We start from the raw sequence: 19261 nt of genomic DNA, 5'->3' as shown, positions 1-19261 counted from the left end.
CAACGCCTTGACTGAGACATTTTTACTGCCCACATTCTCTCTCCTCCAAAAAGACACACAGAAGGCTTAAGAGAACTTTGTATCTTTGTCAAAGATCTTTTCCTTCTCCACTTCCAGCTACTGCTAGCAGTAAATGTGACACTGAGGATACCTTCCCTGCTGTAACTTTTTCCTCTTGGGCTGCTGCTGGCATCTAGAAGCCTGTGTAACAAAAAGCACTGCTGTAGCAGCTCCTTGCTGCAGCAACATTTCTCACTTCATGAAAGGCCAGGTTTAAATCTGAACTGGACAAAGAAATACTTTAGATATGCAATTTCTCTCCAGAGAAGAATTTACTGAACAGATTAAACTAAACAAAAGTGTTTTTGTAGATCACTTAAGTGATCTGATTTATCATCCCCCAATGTACACAGTTCCAGTGGTAAAGGTCTGCATGTGAAAAAACATCAGTACTTCTGTGGAAACATCTCTTCTGCCTGCAGCTTGTATGCTGTGTGGCAAGAATTATTGTAGAGCAACAAGAATTCTGCCTGGCTGTTAGTCCAGAGCTCTTTCATTTCCAAGTAGGTATCTCAGTCCCTGAGCAAACATGGTGCCATAAAAATGATAAACATAGAGCAGATTCTTCATTAATTTAGGCTCACAAGGAAGTGTGCTGTTTATTAAGTCTGTCTCACCTTCAACATGTGGACAAGTCAGAGGAGGTCCCCACACCACTTCCCACCCCTACTCCCCCAGTCAGTACTCTTAGCTCCTGTTGACTTCAGCCATGCATGCGTGCTGCAGCTGGATGCTGGGATTTGTTACTGTCACTCAAGAGAGAAATATTTGAAGATGATGTGAAGCCCTAACTTGGTAGTAGATAAAAGTTGCCTGGTTTTGGGTTACACGAGTCTTGATTTGTAGAAGATTTCCCTGTTGACCCCTTGCATTTAACATAACTGCAACCTGTTGCATATTGCAAAGTTCAGATGAAATTATGTGAATGTATCCCACACGTCAAATCTGTATGTACTAAAATTGCAGGTAATAAACTTACCAAGATCAGGTTACCATCACTCTGGTGTACAGCTACTTCTTGTTGCTTTTGCTGGTAAACTGGCAGGAAAAGAAAGAATTACCATGGTATGTCCTGGTGGAGGTGATGGCAAAGCATTCCAGGCTGCCAAGGCTTTTTCCTGAGCTGCACCTCTTCTGCCCTGATGTTTCAGAGGTACTTACTTTGACAGAAATTCTTAAAATCTCTGTAACCAACCAAAAACTGAAAGGATGGCTTGGTTTCCATTGCAGGAAGTCAAGACAGACCTGTATCCCAGCTGCAGTATGTGAAATGTCACAGATAAAACAAGACATTGCCTCCTTATTTAAGCTTGCCTGAAAGCTGCTCTAGAAACCTTTCCAGATTTTGCCAGGGTCCAATCACCATGTTTCACACTTCAATTAAGGTCTTCCAGGTACAAGCTAAAAAAAAATAATTGCACAGCACTGCAAATTTGGCATTCATTCTTTGAGGAAGGTGTCTAAGAGCATTACATTTAAGCCAAGAACATTTTTCTCCCTCTGAAATACTTCATATTGATGTTTAGTACCTTGCATGAGAGATGTAGTAAAACATTTGGAGTTTGTGTTACTGTGCAGTTCTGTGATGTGTGCATGATCATTTCCTTTGCTTCAAGCTACCCTGAGCAGGGAGTGTTTCATCTCTAGGAGGCTAATTTCTTACAGTTGAGTGCAGGATTTTAATAAATAAACCCAAAAGTGAAGTGCCCTTTTGAACAGCCCTCATATCAGCAGGTAATATCAGTAATTTAGGAAATTCAAACCATTCACCATTCCACCCAATGTATTGCGATCAGTGTTGGTTTTTTGGGGTTTTTTGTTTTGTTTTTTTTTAATAAATCATAAGTTACCTCTCATTTTAATTAAGACCTTACAACACCACTGAGAAAATTTAACTCCAGAATGCCAGAGATGTGTCATTTGAAGGAGCAGTCAAAATGCTGATTAAAAATTTTTTTTACTGATCAGTTTACAAACCATTTGCAGCAGTTAGAACAAAAAAACCTTCTTCTATAGTAACAGGTGCTGAACTATCCTTTCCTCAATGAAGAAATGAAGAGGTAGCTTTGAAGAGGAAAATGGTTTCCAGAAATATTTCCTTACAGAAACATTTTCCCTTCCCCCATAAAAGCAAGTGTTTCCCCTAACCTTACCCCTGAAGTCCTACTGAGTACTTCAGGCTTCCCTAGCTTTAGGACTCTCTCTACTCTGACTTTTGCTGTGCTATAACTTGAACCCATATAACGCTTTCACAATTGCTTGCTACCTCAAAGTGTGGCAGAAAGTTGATGAACAATATCTGGAGCCTTGTGGGTTGCTAAAGATGCAATCAGCCTGTCTAAAGGCACTGGGCTGCACCTTTGCTGCCAGCATTGCTCTAACCAAGATAAGATGCTACTATTGCCAGGAATAGGATTTGTTGTCCTGTGGGATAACCTCTACCACCCAAGAAAAAGTGAGTTCCATCTCAAGTGTTTGCCAGGAAATGGTTACTGTTGTCATGGCTTCCTAGGATATATGGATTTGATTTCTTCTGACCTCAAGCACTACCTGATGGGGGAGAGGTGGGAGTATGTGCTGTAGAAAGTCTAATGAGTTAGAAGAAGAAAGAAATATTACATTTAAACAACTACCTCTCTAGATCTTCTACTGAAACTGCCTTGTCATGGACAAAACACTTACAAGTAACAAAGAAAAGAATAGGCATTGTTTGAAGCTATTATTTAGAAATTGTCTACATTTTTAAAGGTTAATTAGTGTAATTTACCCATCTTGGTTATTAAAAAGGGTTATACATGAACAATAAATGTAAGAGTTCAATCCATTTTATTTCCATGGTTGATTCATCCACATCTTTTTAGTTTTTTATGACCATCTAATTGATTTGTAGAATTCTGTCCAGTACAGATGGGCTACTGTTCATGACTACTTTCATACCATTTATATTATTGTTACTCTGATTTTTATTCAAGGCCAAACAGAGGGGAATATAAGAGTGTGATGTTCACCTAAATGTAACAATGACATTAAATTTCTATTTGGCTCTGAGACAAGAATGGATTTGTGGAGACAATCCATTATGAATACAAATAAGTTGTTTATACATAAATATAATGATGTTTCTTACTTAATTATGACCTATTTTACCAGTTCTACAATATGCTCTGTTATTATGAAGTTTCATAACAACAGCCAGGCTAAATCAATTGTTACAAACTCATTTGGCTCAATTCTAGAATCATACCCTTAGGAACACTTTGGAGGGAATAAAAGCAATGCCCCTGTAGCCTGTTCCATGCAAATTCTGTTCTTTGTAAGTCTATACATAGTCTCATATAGCTCACATGCATATGCAACTTTATTTAAAAAACAAATTACAGATACAGAATTTTGCATTTGAGGAAGGTTCTCCCACTTTGAGCCGTAAAAATGAACAGCAGCTGTGTAGGTGTTTTCCCCCAGGGTCTCCTCTCTTCCTGTGAAATCACATAGTATGAGCAAGAGTTCATCATGTGCTGAATCTAGCTCTTGCTCTGTTTTGTTTGAGTCTTCTGGGTGTATGGGTTGTAATTTGAATAAGCTACACTCTAGTTGTCTTGATAAAGAAGAAATGTTATCAATCCCAGACTCTGAATTGTCCCAGTCATTCAAAGAATGAACAAAACGACCTTAACTACAAGGTAGTTCCACCTCTGCATCATGTTACCTGTATACATAATGACAAGAAAGCAGGATGGATGCATAGGTAGGGTGGTAATGAGAGGTACACTTTTGTGCCAGTAATTTTGTGTACATCATACTGTGGATGTTTGCTTAAACATGGCAGCTGCTTTGCTTGAGCACCACACACGGTGGTGGACAGATTTAGTGACCACTAGTAAATCTGAAGAAAACCAGCAAAGTCTTTTACTAACCAGATGCTTCTCTGGCCAACAGGGTATGTAGTTTCAAACAAGCTCAAATTCCAAGCTGCAGCCTTTGCACAAAACTTGTGAAGGAAAGAAAATGTACAGATTATTTCCTTCATGTATACATTAATTTTTCAGAATTTGATGTTATCAAGTACTAGCATCGTAAAATGGGAGAGAGGCCAGAAAGAGCCCTCTGTCTAGTGCCAACTAAACTACTGTTGTGCAGCCTTTTGAGAAAACAGAAGCAGTCTGTACCACTCCTAACTTCAGCTACAAGGTGCAACAAGAAGCGTTGTGCTTGCTTGAGTTACCTACCAGCTTCGTGCGAGACAGCCAAATGCAAGAATTCCTCAGTGAAGTGGAAAATCTTCATGGAGACGTTGCAATAGCTTGTGCCAAAAACATTTCTAACATTGTGGGGATGAGATAGATTCACTTTTAAAGTGAACAGTCACAGTTCTTCATTATTACGGGTCACAAAGAGGAAAGCCATCACAGCAAAGGCATTTTCTAGAGTATTTAAAAATCAATACATTAAAGGTTGCTGATGCTAATTATTTCTTACACCTGGAGAAACAGTGCAAATACACCCTTCAGCACAGGTTGGGGGAAACACCAGTTCCAAACCCCACACTGACAGGGAGTCTTCCACCTCTGCTTCACTTTTACGATTAGAACATGCATCAAACAACAAACGGTTCTGGCCCATGAATTCCACTTTAACACAGTACAATAGCATTTGTGTATCTGGACTTATCTTTTAGCTGTGCCAAAGTGTTTCACTGAGTGCCTCTAATGCAATTACAAGGCAAGCAAGCAGAGGCAAGTGAGAACAATAGCTTTTCACCTTTGCTATACCTATTTCAAATGCAATTTGAAACATGACAGAGAGTCAACAAGAGACAAAATAAGGTTGTTCCAGGTGGTGGAGCTGCAGAAGAGAAGACTCTTACTCTGTACAGATTGCTGTGAAGGTAGAGAAGAAATCAGGGTAATACAAGATGGGCCAAAGGAGAGTGTCAGAGATTGACCTTGCAGGATGCTACACAGAAGGGTTGTTAGCAAAGAGGAGATGAAAACAAAGAAAAAAGCAGTTTGACAGGAGAGGAAAGAACCAATTCTGTAACTCTGACAGGCTGCTGTTGCTGCTGAAGGTTACATAGGCACCAAGTCTAAAGGGTATCAGGTCACTAACTGCATAGAGGAGAGCTGTTTCTGTGCAGAAGAAAACCAGACTGTTAGTCCCTCAGAATATCTCAGTGCAAAAGAGGTTTCTGAGTCCTACTGACACAGAGCCCCACGATTCTGCCTGCAACAGCTACAGATTTCAGGATTTGGTTTTCTCTCCATTAATATCAATATGTCTCATAACCAGGGTTCAAGGCTGTTGGAGAATAACTATGCAAAGAATTGGCTTCACAGTCTAGTTTTCAAGGTGATTGCTGTGGTCACTTTTGTAAGTCCACAGATTTGATCAATTACAGAATATTAGTTAAAATGCTTTCAATTGGTCAGTCACCCAGGGTCTGCTGCATGACAACAGTGGATTTTGCCTAATTGCTTCTTTCTGAGGAAATAGATTCACTACAGCAAGAATTAGAAAAACAGGTTTCCCAGGCAGTAATCACCCAGAACGCAGCGTATCTTCATAACAAAAAAGAAACACTGCCATCCTTCTACCATCCAGTGCTTCTCACCATATCTGAACACATTCCCTATGACTGCAGCTGCTTTGTATTTCTTTCAGTCCTTCCAATTCTTGACAATTTACTTTTGCAATTACTGCTACCTTTCCCACCTGCTCTCTCCTGCTCATCTTACTGCTCTCATGCTCCCTTTTCTTGCCACGTTTTTGTTGATCTTATTATTCACTGCTCTGAACATGTGGAAAAGCCCACTGGGGCAAGGGAAATCCTTGCACTACTGCAAGGATTCAGGATTCACTACTGTGAATCTATATGAGGGTGACAGGTTGGCCTCTGTTTTTAAGCAGAGGACCCTGGTTTCATGTGGGGTTCTGCAGTCAACCAGAAGTCAGCAAAGGCTCGAAATAGAAGGGAGTAGAAACAGTGAAAAACAAAGAATTCAATTACAGTAAACGCAAACTTCTTTGTGTTGGGGAAAAGGATGTTCTGATTACAGCTCTCTGTCTGTGGAGATTTAGCAGGGACTGGTCCAGTGAATGCCACGTCCACAAGTTACTGGTGAAGCTCTGTGAATATAATTTGATCTTTCCATGCCCTATCCCTCAGGTCCCTGAAAGTAAATGGGGATTATAAAAATGCTTGTCTTACATGGCTGCTGTCATGATGTTCAGGATGTGTTTGGGTGTTGGGTGTTGGGTTGTTGTTGGGTAACATGGCACTATTGCATATTGTATCTTGAACAAGAAGAAGCAGACTTTCTAATAGGACCTTGTTTAAGAGCACTACATAGTAAATATGCCAGAATCATAGTGTATCTTCCTGCTGCAAGACTTTAGGTAAATTGGTCCCACAGCTGAATCCAAACAAACAGAGTTCTACAGCTTCCAAAGCCAAAGAAGTTCAGGCAGAGCTTTGCTGCAGCAGATTTCACCATGAAATGTCGTCAGGAGCTCCTTGAACCATCAGCACACCTTTGCCAGGTTCTGTTTATCCATGTGGGTTCCTGCCTGGCACAGGTTCTTAGTCCTCTTTGTCCCTACTCTTAGGTCAGCCCCAGGGATGGCATCACAGCTGCAGCACCACCTGCCTCCAGGTGAGTCCGAAAATGGGGGCAAGACTTCAAATGAGAAACCCCTTCCAAGAAGCAAAACTTTTGTTCTGCTTTGAACCTTTCTATGTGTAGCTGCTTAAGATTTTATAGCTATTTTATTCCTTTTTTCTTTTTTTCCCCTAGAAGAAACAGTTAAAACATTTTTTACAAAACTTTTTCCCTTTGAAAGACATGATTTTTGAAAGCACTTCTTTCATGGAAAGTTAATTATTACCCAGTCAAAACCCACTAGTTATACCATTTGGTCATGTTTAGATGTCTCAAAGAAAAAAAAGGAATACTAAAAAAAATATATATATACTGTTTCTATCCTTTTATTTCACTGAAATAATGTTTTCAAATTGAAAGAAATGAAGGGGTGAGGAAAATATTGAAAAGTCATGAATCAATTTCAATCAATTTTAATTCCAGTATAAGAGGAAGTAATGCCACTTGTCGAAAACAAAGCAATCATTCCTGACAGCTAAATTTGCAAGAGACTTATTGCTGTCTGGAGAGAGGTAAAGCAGGGTGCTTCCCTGCTTCTACCTCTGCATTAATTAACTTTCAGTGCAGTTTTATTTATTCTAGTGAAGTTTCTCTGTGTCTTTGAATCCTACTTTTCTTCTCTTAAACCAACACTGATACACAAACAGATTTTTTTCCCCAGTTTTAACTTGAAACTTGTATTTGAGTTTATGAAAAAATATATAGATGTCTTGTGTAAGTAATTTTCTTTAGCAAAGCTACCTTGATTTAGAACAGTTGTAGGGAATTTTGAAATGAAAATAAAGTTAGAATAAAACTAGAAGTAACGATAAGATTAGCAAGAATATCAAGTCCCACTTCAGTGTCCTTGTTTTGTTTTTTTAACAGACTGACTTTTTCGTCTGTGTGTACTTTATGGTTAAAATAATCCAGTCCTCTTGCAGCATATATCCATTGTTTAACACTCAGCAATCATTTTGTCTGGTGCTTGTGTAAACGTTTTGCTAACTGATTTCCCCTGAAATCTATGAGAGTTATGGATTTTAAATTATTATGTTAAAATCTGAACAATTTTACCTTTCCTACTATTATAAAATAGTACACTGTTCCTTTAGAGGAACACTTTGAAGTCACACAGACCTCAGAAAAGCTCCATTTGCAAGGGATACTCCCCAGCAGGTTCAAGCTGGAAGAGCAGACCTGTAGGGAAGAATTCTGCCCAGGTATCTTCAGAGTCTCAGCAGCAGGACTTTCACCATCTCATCCATTCTAAGCTGATTCCTCCACATGCAATGGGCTCAGATAAACCACAAAATGAACCTCAGGATGGCAAACACCAAACACTGGCTTCATTCAATAACTTATTCATCACTGAGTGTTTTCATTACTTGTTTCAAATTTTTGTACTGAAGGGGTAAAATTCACTGCTCAGCCTAGCTGCCACCTGACTAGCAGACAATGGGTCTGTATCTAAAAAGTTGTTTTCTTCTAGGTCACACTGTTGCCTTAGACAGCAGTAGAACTTGAGGGACTTGTTTTCCTTGAGTGCTGCTATCAGCAGTGATCAAATATCTTTTTTACTGCTATAAGCAGTTCTAAGCATAAACGGCTTTAAATTAAAATGCATTTATATCTGCAGAATATCTTTTCTTAAGACAGTTCGAAGCGAGTCATGACTTCCACCAGAAACTGAATACTCAAAGCAAGAGGTTAACAGGGTTTAATTTCAATCTAACAGGTTAACAGGACTCTAGTTTCAAACCTTCATAGCACACAATAGAACTGCCTTCAAATGCAGGTCTCATCCACACCCCGCTGGGTATGGATGCCCTGGGCATGTGCGTGGGCATCAGATAATCCCCAAGGTAATAGCAGTGGGAAAGCCTATAAGTTTTGAAGTTTGCTGGAGATGTCAAAAAAAAAAGGAGGGGGAAAAAAAAAAAGTAAGAATCTGTTTGTACCACATTAAAAACATACAGTAGCAGAAGAGGATTTGACTTGGTGAATTAAAAATTTTGACGATAAATTCACTTACCATACCCAAACAGTTAGGCAGCATTATAGCTCTGCCTTTTCTACAAAACCTACAAAAAAAGTTTTCTACAAAAACTTTTCTACAAAACAATGTGTTTTACACATTTATTCATACTCATGGGGTGGAAAAAGCTTGATCTGTGCCTCTGCACCCATTACATGTGTGAGTAATTCCCTGCAGAACAGTGAAGGTGGCTTGCAAGGCTCCTTGCATCATTAAAGGCTCATAGGACTGGGCCCATCTTTTGTTACATATGTTGAGACTGAGATCAGTGTAACGAGGAACTTTCACAAGTTTTAAAATACCAAGAAACAAGTATTTCATCTCAGAATTCACCCCTGAAGTCCGTCATTAAGGTTAACTACCAGTTCCCTCCAAAGAGAGCCCACAATGCAGAAGTATATTTTCAGACATTCAAGAGCCTGTCAATGTGACACCCTGTCTTCCAGGCAAATTCATTAGGCCAGAATTAAATACTTACTGTGAAGGAAAATATAGGAAGAGAAACTTCAGCCTTTGTCACCCATACTTTTGTTAACCTCGACTTTGCCAGATTTGCAGCGTGTCACAACCGGTGCTTGCCGGGGCCATTGAGGCACCAGGAATGCATTCGCTTTGTGAAGAAGTAGTTTCCGCTTGCATGTGACAAAGCAGCTAGCTGGCTAGTCAGCCTCAGTCAGTGTCTATTTATGGCAAAATGTCAAAAAAGAATGTCCTGCATTTGTGGCTCAACAATAATGAACATGGCTAAATCTGAAAATGAACAAAGAGAAGTGAACAGCTTTTTAAATCCTGAAGAACATTCGATTCTTGGTGTCCTTTTTGTTCCGATTGTTTGGGCTGAAGGCTGTGAAAGGACCACCTGTTGGGCTGCCATTTTGGGATTGTGTTAAATGCAGTGATTGCATGAAAGAACACTTTCCAAAATAACCTGGCATTATTATTCACTTATTTTATAGTGAAGCTGCATTCAAAACCTGCAGGAAAGTATAAGGCTTTTTTTTTTTTTTTCTTAAGTGAAATTTAAAGCTGTAAGTTCTGTATAAATGTGCTTACTGGGATGCATGATTTTATAGTGACAATCATGGTACTTTAAAAGGAATTCAATTAAACCTTTGATGCAGCAGTAAGTTCCTCTGTAATAGAAAGCTAGCTTTTTAAGTAATAAATACAAGATAAAGGAGAGATTAATTTATACAGGACTGAGTATCTCTGAGGATTAAATTATCAAGGCCTACTTGCACACAATTTAACTTAAATATTTATATTGCTCCTGGCATGAACTGGAAATTTTGTGTTACGCCAATTATTTTTAATGTCTATAAGAATGTCCCTGGTTCTAATTTCCTTTTTTTCAAAAGACTGCGCTGAATTGTGCTACAGTCTTTCTGAATTTTGAGAAAGTTTAACAAAAAGTAGTACAAACATTTCATTTAAAATATGAAAGCTGTATTCATTTTGTAAAGACGTTTTGATTTTTTTTTAAAAGGTACTACATGAAGTCAAGTGATTATTATTTACAGAATAAAATCAGAAGTGTCGCCCAAATTAAAAAATAACGACTCATTTGTGTTTTATAGCCATCAAATTATCCAGCCATTAGTTTTTGAGACAGATGAATTAATTCGTACAGCTTAATATCTTTTCATATAATTACATAAAAACTTCCACATAATTCCAGTAAACATGCACGTCAATGTACTAACAAATACTTTCCATGATTGTTAAATAACTTTTGTCTAGGGATAATGTTAATAATACCTGAAATTAATGGTGGAAATATGTTTTTCTGAGTATATTTTCTTTTTACACTCACTACTAGTTATGAAGTTATTTACATCATATTCCATATCTTGTTTTTTCTTAAATATAGATGCTTGTAAAAGCTCGATGACACGGATATGTGTTTTACCAGGATGAGCAATGAGTCTTTGTGCTTATCTGAACATACACTCTCACCTCATGCTACACTATGTATGGCTCTAAAAACTATGAATTTTAGCTGGGAAAGGACTTCATGATTGGAGCTGGGTTACAGAATTAGGTGGAGAGATAGCAAAAAGGAAGTATATGTGAACAGCTGAAAATATTTCTAGCAGCTTTTACCAGTTTCAATCAAAAAAGTTATAGCTAAAGTTCAGGTGTTAAATCTCTTGGGGTTTGCATATTTTTCATCCTGAGAAAAGTAAAGGCAGTTGTACCTGTGCAAATGAGCTATAAATATATTGGTACAAATCAGAGACAACCAATTTTCTAGGAACACCCTGTATGTTTTATACTACTATAGCAGTGTACGACTACCACTGTATTTTAAAGTTAAAATGTGATTTTTAATATATTGTGATGGGTTGTAATGACTCTTAAAAATAATAGTTTTGTTGGTCAAACAAAATTGGTAGCCAAGCAGATTTTTACATGTGGATTGAATTGTGTTTCCTATGTTAGAGAATAATGATTTTTTTATGTGACTATCAGTTCAGAGGGGGAAAAAGGTAAAGTGGATCAGTGTACAATGCACAAGTATAAATTAATTCCTGGGTTTACTGTTCACAATGCCATAAAGAGTATGTACTACACACTGCTATTCTATTAGGGAATTATGGAAACTGAGGCTAGTGAGAAAAATTACTTATGCCTGAATAAAAATATGTATCTTTGGGAGATACAATGTGTTTGGAACCCTGAGGGTTAATGAGAGGTAAGCTGGTGAAGGGGGGAGAGGAGATAAGGGAAATAACAGAAGCTGAATAGATGAAAGAAGTGATTCAGTGGGAAGCATTGTTGATCACAGCTAGGTGTCAGAAACAAACCAGAAAAATGGGAACTGCTTTAACATTGCCAGGAAAATAATATATATATAAAAGAACTTATACCACATACTAAAAAGAAAAAGAAAATAAGAAATAATAAAAGGCTTTCAGGCTTTCTTTGGGACGCATCAATGAAAAATAATGCAAGCATGCAAGAAAGAAAGCACTGAAATGGAATCCTCTCTGAAGGTATCTTGGGGAGAGGGACTCATTGTCCCATCCTTTTCACATCAAGAATTTAATTTTGCATTCTCTTTGTCAGGCTTGAGATATACTTGCAGTTATTCTACACTGGTTACTTTTTCTTTCTTTTCATCCACTTAGGTAGTCTACACTGATGGAAAGACAGACAGAATGGGAGAAATCTAGTTATGAATAAAATCATCCAGTAGTGTCTTGCCAATGTGATTTTTGCTTAAAGTTTTGGCTGTACTCAAAGGCATTGTGGGATCCTTATTTCTGAATATTAGAGGGAATTGTTGTGCTTCTATTCCTTATTAACCTCATTTTCCACTCCTGTCTTTAAAGTCTGTTTCTAAAAAAAGCATCCAGATTTCCTTATGCATATGCTACATGAGATGCTGATATACCTTATAGAACTTTGTTACCTATTTAACTATCACTTTAGGTAACTTTAAAAAAGATACCATCTTATATTTTCCCTCCGTGAAGACCTATGCTAAAATGTTATTTGCAAAACATTAAAAGCCCCAAAATACCATTTGCTTTTTAGTGCCAGGGACATTCCAGTTCCTACATGTGTATTCTGTTTACACCCATCCCCCATGAATTCCTAAGACAGTTTGTCTTATATTAAGCTTCTTTCTGGTGCCCATAGCAACACCATCTAGTACTGAAATGTTCCTGCAGGATTTGCAGGAGTCCTTTCAAAACAAGATGCTGACTGAGTTATTGCAGACCAAGCTATTTATATCAGACTCATAGTCTGAGCCCTCGCCTGTGCCTGGAAGGTAATTTGGCTGACCACCAACTGTCCTCATCACCCTTAGGGACAAAATATTTCAAGTGTGTTCTGGTTTGTTTGGGGTTTCTTCCCACAATAACAACCAACTTGTTTATTTCTCTTAGTTTCCTTAACTGTGCAAATAAATCACAGAAGCTGGCAGGGTTTGGATTTTAAGATGATTCTGCTGTTTTCTTTTTTACTTTTCTACATCTACAAATGTAATGACATAAAAATTGGCCTCTGCTCTATATGAGGCCACTCAGGAGCCACTTTCTGATCATGAGGGCAATAGTGTGAAGAGGAAAAATGTATGTTTCATAAAAAAAAAAAAAAAGAAACTGGGAGAAGTTCATTTGAAGTCCAAATGGCTGGCTCCTGCAGCCCTGCAGCTTTTACCAGAACCTGTGCAGTGGCAGCCCAAGGTCCCTTGGGACGCCTGGTGGGATTTAGAGTCTTCCTGTGTTGAGCAGGAGCTTGGCAGGAACCACAGATGCAAAAGGGAGGGGCAAGAGCCATTGCCACTGCTCATTCCCTGCGTGCATTGGGACTGAGGAAGCTCAAAACCAGCTGTGAGAATTGGTCTGCCTCTGTCTCTCCTCTGTACACCTGAGTGGAGAAGGCGGAGGAGCTACCCCAAGGTGCACTTGGAGCCTCTTAGTCCTCTGTTTCAGATCTTCAGGTTGAAGAAGAAAAATCCTTCCGCCAAGCACCAGAACCCTTCCTATTGTCAGTACCAGTCATTTGTATGATTTTGGCTAAAAAAAGGAAAGGATTAATATAGTGATTGCTACTATGCACTTTGTTCATTTTGAACACGGCCTTTCATTTAAATTCTGTGTTGTGCCACCCTGTGTGCTAGGAAATTTACCCTAGGATATTTTTAAAGCTATAAAAGTTCAGTAAATTGAGACTTCCCTGCAGGACTCAGCTATTAAATCTTTGCTGGAAAGTGGGAGCCACGTCCATTAAAAAAATCATATTCTGGTGAGACTAATCACATCTTTTTACTACTAAAGTACGCTTGAATTCAGATTTAATCACATAAATATTTGGCAGTCATACACTGTGTAGAACAAACGCCTCAATTTGGCAGTGTTAAATAACTCCTTATCTCTGAAGTTATCTTGAGAACATTGAAATATTTGGGACATGTATTCAAGGTGAAGGCAGAACGTTTGACACTGTGAGGCAAGAGGAATCACTTTCCTCACCACCATTTAGCAAGAGAAATATTCACCCAGAGCGCAGCTGCATCTTCTGCTGTGCACTGTAGCACTGGCTGAACTCTGCCCCCCTGCACAGAGACTTCCAAGTTTGGGGCCTCTGTACAGAAAATGTGCAGGGGATGGAGAGAGCTCACATAGCTCTGCTGATGTGTTAAGAGACACCTTGTGTTGTGGCAAGGAGTCAGATTCAGTTGTGCAGAAGGGTTCTGGTCTGCATACAAAGATCTGGAAAAATGCAGAGCTTGAAACAGCTTCAGAGAAGATGGGTCACTGTGGACTGGCTTATCAGGATTGTCCCAAAGCAGGAGTAAAGCTGAGCAAACAGTTTCCCAGGGTGCAGCACATGTGCTGTGCAAAAAGGTGTAATTCTGAATGGCTAATATTTTAATTCTAAGTTTAATTCTAAATTGACACCATTTTTAAAGAAAAGAAAAGATCTTTTTGAGTCAAATATCCTTTTCAACTTGCCAGGAGATCTGAATAACTTGTAACATCACTACTGAACAATTGTATTTTTAGCTGATGTCATCCTTCTTACTCACCATTAGATCCCCCATTTCTGAAAATAAACTCTTTACTTGGTTGTTGCTGTTCTTGCTCAAGCAAAATTGAGACCTCAGAAAATTTCTTTTGTTTCAGGGATGGCAACCTGCTAAGTATCTCTCCCATGGGATGTTTTCTGTCATCCTTCTGGGAATAATGCTTGGGAGAGGAAAGCAAAACTGGGGGTAATATCATAAGTGTTACGGTAATGGAAGGCTGGACTTGGGAGGGAAGGAGGAATTTGCAGCCCAGCTTGGATCTGGCATGATTTCTTTGCTTATTTGATCAAGAAATGCTACTGGACAGGCTAAGAGCAAAAGTGACATCCAAACTTTCCAGATTGGGTGATCCTAGCTGGCACAGAAATTACTTGACATGACTTCTAAACAATATATATAAAAAAAACCTGAGACAGTGAATCTGTGTATGAATACAAAGGCTAGAAAAATAATTTTATAGTTATTCATGATGAATCTTAAGTTTTCATCCTGTTTGGTTTTTTTTTTTTTGGTTTTGGTTTGTTGTTTTTTTTTTAACTTTTCTTTATAACTTATTATTAAGGTGTAATTGTTTTATGCAAAGGAATCCTGATGCTATGCAGATTTTCAAGGAGAAAAAAGTATTTTTATTGTCACGGGTTTTAAGTAGAAAGTGCAGCCTGAAAAAATTGTTTATCATCTATTTCTTAAAAAAACTTTACTTGTGAAGAGACATTAATCCTGCAAAGTTACCAAATCAACCATTTCATCTGATTCATCAGATTGCATCTTCCTTACATTTAAGATTCTGTGGTTTGCTATTTAGATCACAGAATGGACCACGGTGTGGGGCCTGATTCCTAACTTTATCAATTTTAGTCTATGTCTGTGTAAATCTTTTGCTTTTGGGTTAATTTAAATTAGTATAAAAACTTTTCAAGCCACATGATGCCTCTTTATTAATGTCTGGAAAGTCCCTGGCAAAACTCAGAATGGATTTTTTTCTTGAGATAATTTTTAATGGTAATAAGAAGTCACATCCAAAGTTGTGTGCATGTGAATGAAATTCACGCTTTATTAAAAAAAAAAATCACAACTATAAAGCGAGACAACATGATAAATGTCAAAGTGCAAGAGACATTTAATCCAAGAGAAAACTGTACAGCTCAGGGCTGTCAGGTTGCTCTCAGTGCTAAATTTTGTCCCAGTTCTTAAACCAGACTGGTAGTCTGTGTTTCTTACAATGGAGATTCCAGCACCCCTTGTGAAAAACTGTTTTACTACCTGTAGGTGCTACAGTGAAAAACATCTGGTGTTTTGCCCAGCTATCGTTCCCTTTAAAAAATTCTCTCTGCTGATAGTCAGAATCAATATTTACCAAGTTAAGAAATGCCAATCCTTGTTTGAACACTCTGTATGCTTATACTCAGTTATAACCCATCTCTTTGTTATCACTTTGCTCTGCTGAACAAATGTAGGTCCTTTTCTTAAAGTGACAAAAACTCAGACTTGTTGATAGTATAAGTTATTGTTTTATAAAGAGAGCAATAATTAGCTATCTGATGTGCAGGTTTTGAGAAAGAAGCATAGTTAATTTAATACAAATGATGAATTTCACCCACCGAAACTATAAGCGCTAGGGAGATTAGCTGCTTTTAATCCCATTTAACTGAAGCTCCCCAATTCATTCTTCTAATCATTCCTCATAAACAAATCCTTCCAACTTCTCAGCCATGTTTTCTATCCTCCTTGGAATTCCTTGCTATTTGTCTACATATTTTGAGCATAAAGAGAGGCCCAGGGTGAATGCAGGATTCTAGGAGGGACTCCACCAGCATTGCACTAAATCCACAAATAAAAAGGGTTAAAGTTAATATATTTAAGCTACAACAGAGAATCCACTTGATCACACATGACAACAGAAGTATTTATAATTACGACTGTCTTACCTCTCAAATGGTCAGACTTAGAGTGTTTAATCTGTACAGATTTGTTTTCTATAATGAAGATATTAAGGACATTTCTGAGGCAGTGCAAATTTTGCTTGAACTGGGGAAAGATAATTAGTTTTAGAGGATTTCAAAATTCTTATGCCCTGGCCATTTTGGTCCACAAATAACAATCCCTCTCTTCTCTGCCTTGACTTTAACACTGATCCTTCTGTTTTGCTGTAGCAGGACCTGTACCTTACATCTGCAGCCTCCCTACACAGGCACAGAGCATGCAGGGGCAAAGCACTGTAGAAACAGCAGCTGCAAATAACATTTTCGAAATGTTTTTGTGTGCTTTTACTGAAATTCTTAACACGGTAGAGATGAAGAAAATCCATCAAGCATTAACTGAATGCAAACAATTTGCCTCTATACGTTTTACTGTATAAATGTCCCCAAACTACACACAAAACCCCCCAACAAAACAGCTGCACACAGAAACCCCAAAGCTGTTGACAGCAGGGGTTTAGTATTAGGATCTGAAACACCACAGATTACAATTAGACAACCGTAATACTTTTGTTTTATTACTTTCCTGACCTATAACCAAAGCTAAACAGAATTTTAAAGAACACCATCCATGCCATTTGTATATTAAATTGGGCACAGCCCACATTCTGATTGTATTCTCTTTTTTGACAATCCGGCAATAAACCTGCTCTTTTTGTTGCCACCAATGGGCACAAACACAACACCTCAGAACCCCTCTCATGTGGTGGGACCCCAATAGGGTAATAAGTGTTCCCACCTTACAAAAAGTCTCTAATCTGAAAAGCTTTCCCAGGGCATAAGTACTCAGCACTTTTGTTTTCAGACTCTCAAGTTCAAGGTTCAGAAAGTTTGGCATTTGTTTTGGTGGGTTTTTTTCTAGCCAGTGATGTTATGGAATCAATCCAAACCAGCTAACTCATGAAAATAAATTGTGTTCCCTCCAATGACTAATTTAGCACTATGAAGCACATATGCACACATCCCTTACACCCCCCCCACACACCTGCACCAATACACACAAGCACACATTTACATGAGTAAATTAACTGCATCTAAAAATCAATTACTTATCTGTATGCACACGTGTTATTAAGATTTATGAAGACTATGCATAGATTTAACTACAGGTTCTGCTTACATTCCTTAAAATTTGAGTCCTGATGCTCTTTGTCTCTACTATTTACCTATACATTACAAGCATATGGCATTCATTTGCATATGGTATATACAGGTGTCAGGGTGAAGATGCATATAGATATATCTATATATGAAGCTGTGTATGACCATCATGCATTATTTATAAAATGAGTTTATTACATACATAAACAGTAATTATTCTAAACATGCAATTATATATCCATATTTGTGTGTCTATATAGGTATTTTTTTTTGTCCTTAATGGAAAACTTGAACTGCAAGCAGCCATGTCAGAACTCAGATGGTTAACATTCACTTCTTGCTGTTTTATTGCATATTACTGTGCGCTCCTGAGCAGCAGGAGCAGATTCAGGCAATTACAATCAAGTCAGGGCACACGCCGTGGCTGAGCAACACGATCATGATGAGGATACTGATGAGGCACTTATCAAAAACCCCACATCATCCACACTCATCAGCCACAACATGTCACCCCAAATGAGGCATCAGCTGCCTTCAAATGGCTCATTGCACACTGTTTACAGCTTTCTTTGGACCCACTTTTGATTTTGCGGTCAAGACTTAGTTCAAACAGCAGCTGACTGGCACTGGCAAGCCTGGGGATTTAGCAGAGCAGACTTCCCAGGAGTCAGGAGTGTTTTGACATGCAGCCTGACCGACGAAGAGGAATGGTCCTGGCTCAGTCCCCCCAAACATCATCCCCTCTGAGTGGGGTGGCGGAGGGGTTGTTTTTGTGAGGTATTTCAGAAAAGTCTGAAATCAGGTGAGGAGGGAGCAGGGGGAGAGAGGGGAAAAGCAAACAAACAGTCTCACAGCACTTCCTGGTATTTTTTATTTCCTGCCTCACATTAATGAGTGGCCAGCAACAGGAATTCAAGCAGAAACATTTTGGACAAGATCCCTGTCATTTCTGGGACCCCTTGATCCATTTTGACTGTGTTAAAGGGTCCTTAAAGTGGGGGCACAACTCTATTCAAAGTTGGTTTTGCATGGGAATTGCACTAACCTGGGCAGAAAACTTTTCTATGGCTGCAAACATTTCCCCATTACTTACTAGGATTCAGGGAGATTTTTCTTTCTCATTGCATTATTTCTGCAGAAGCAAGGAAACAAGAAAGAATCAACAAGGAAGGGTGAGAATATCTGGATAGTTCCTGGCAATCAGCCTTCTGCTTGAGAACAGGTCAGGGACGACCCAGAAAGGACTCAACTCTAAAATGGAGAGACTGAGCAAGAGCCCCTCCAGCTCATCCAATGGACACTTGAAAGAGTAGCTTAGAGACTCACTGGAGAAGGAAAGCTGATGTCCAGACCCTTGCCTAAATCAAGTGGAGTTAGAACTCTGAGCCAGAGATTGGTTACTCCCACAGAGTCCTCCCCCCTGTGCTGCGCTAGAGCTCAGACACTTTCTCCTGCCACCACTAGAAACAGACATTTCCACAGCACAGATTAAAACTAATTGGTTTTGACAAATAGAGATTTTTCTGATGAGAAAGCACTACGTCATGGAGTCCCTGACACTCAGACAAAGGGAGGTGAAAGGACCTTAGGGTGAATTGAAGTCTAGTCCTTGAACTTCAGATGTTGGCTGATGAAAACACATACTAATCAGTTATTGTCAGTTCATATCAGTTTGTGTGAGAGACTAGAGAAAAAAGAAGTTATATTACCTTACCATTCTTCCTCTTCTACCTCTTAGTATCTTTTAATATCTTATCTTGTAATTTATTAATTTATGGCAGTGACAAATGTAAAAGTCCCCAGATAATTGGCTTCTATGCTAATTAAAAATCCTATTTTACAAATACACAAGCTTATGAACTGAAAGCTGAAGTTATTCACCCAACCAAACAAAGCCAGCTCAGGC

Source organism: Calypte anna, chromosome 5A (genome assembly GCF_003957555.1).
Source record: "Calypte anna isolate BGI_N300 chromosome 5A, bCalAnn1_v1.p, whole genome shotgun sequence".
NCBI lineage: Eukaryota > Metazoa > Chordata > Aves > Apodiformes > Trochilidae > Calypte > Calypte anna.
Note: the sequence above shows the minus strand (reverse complement) of the source record.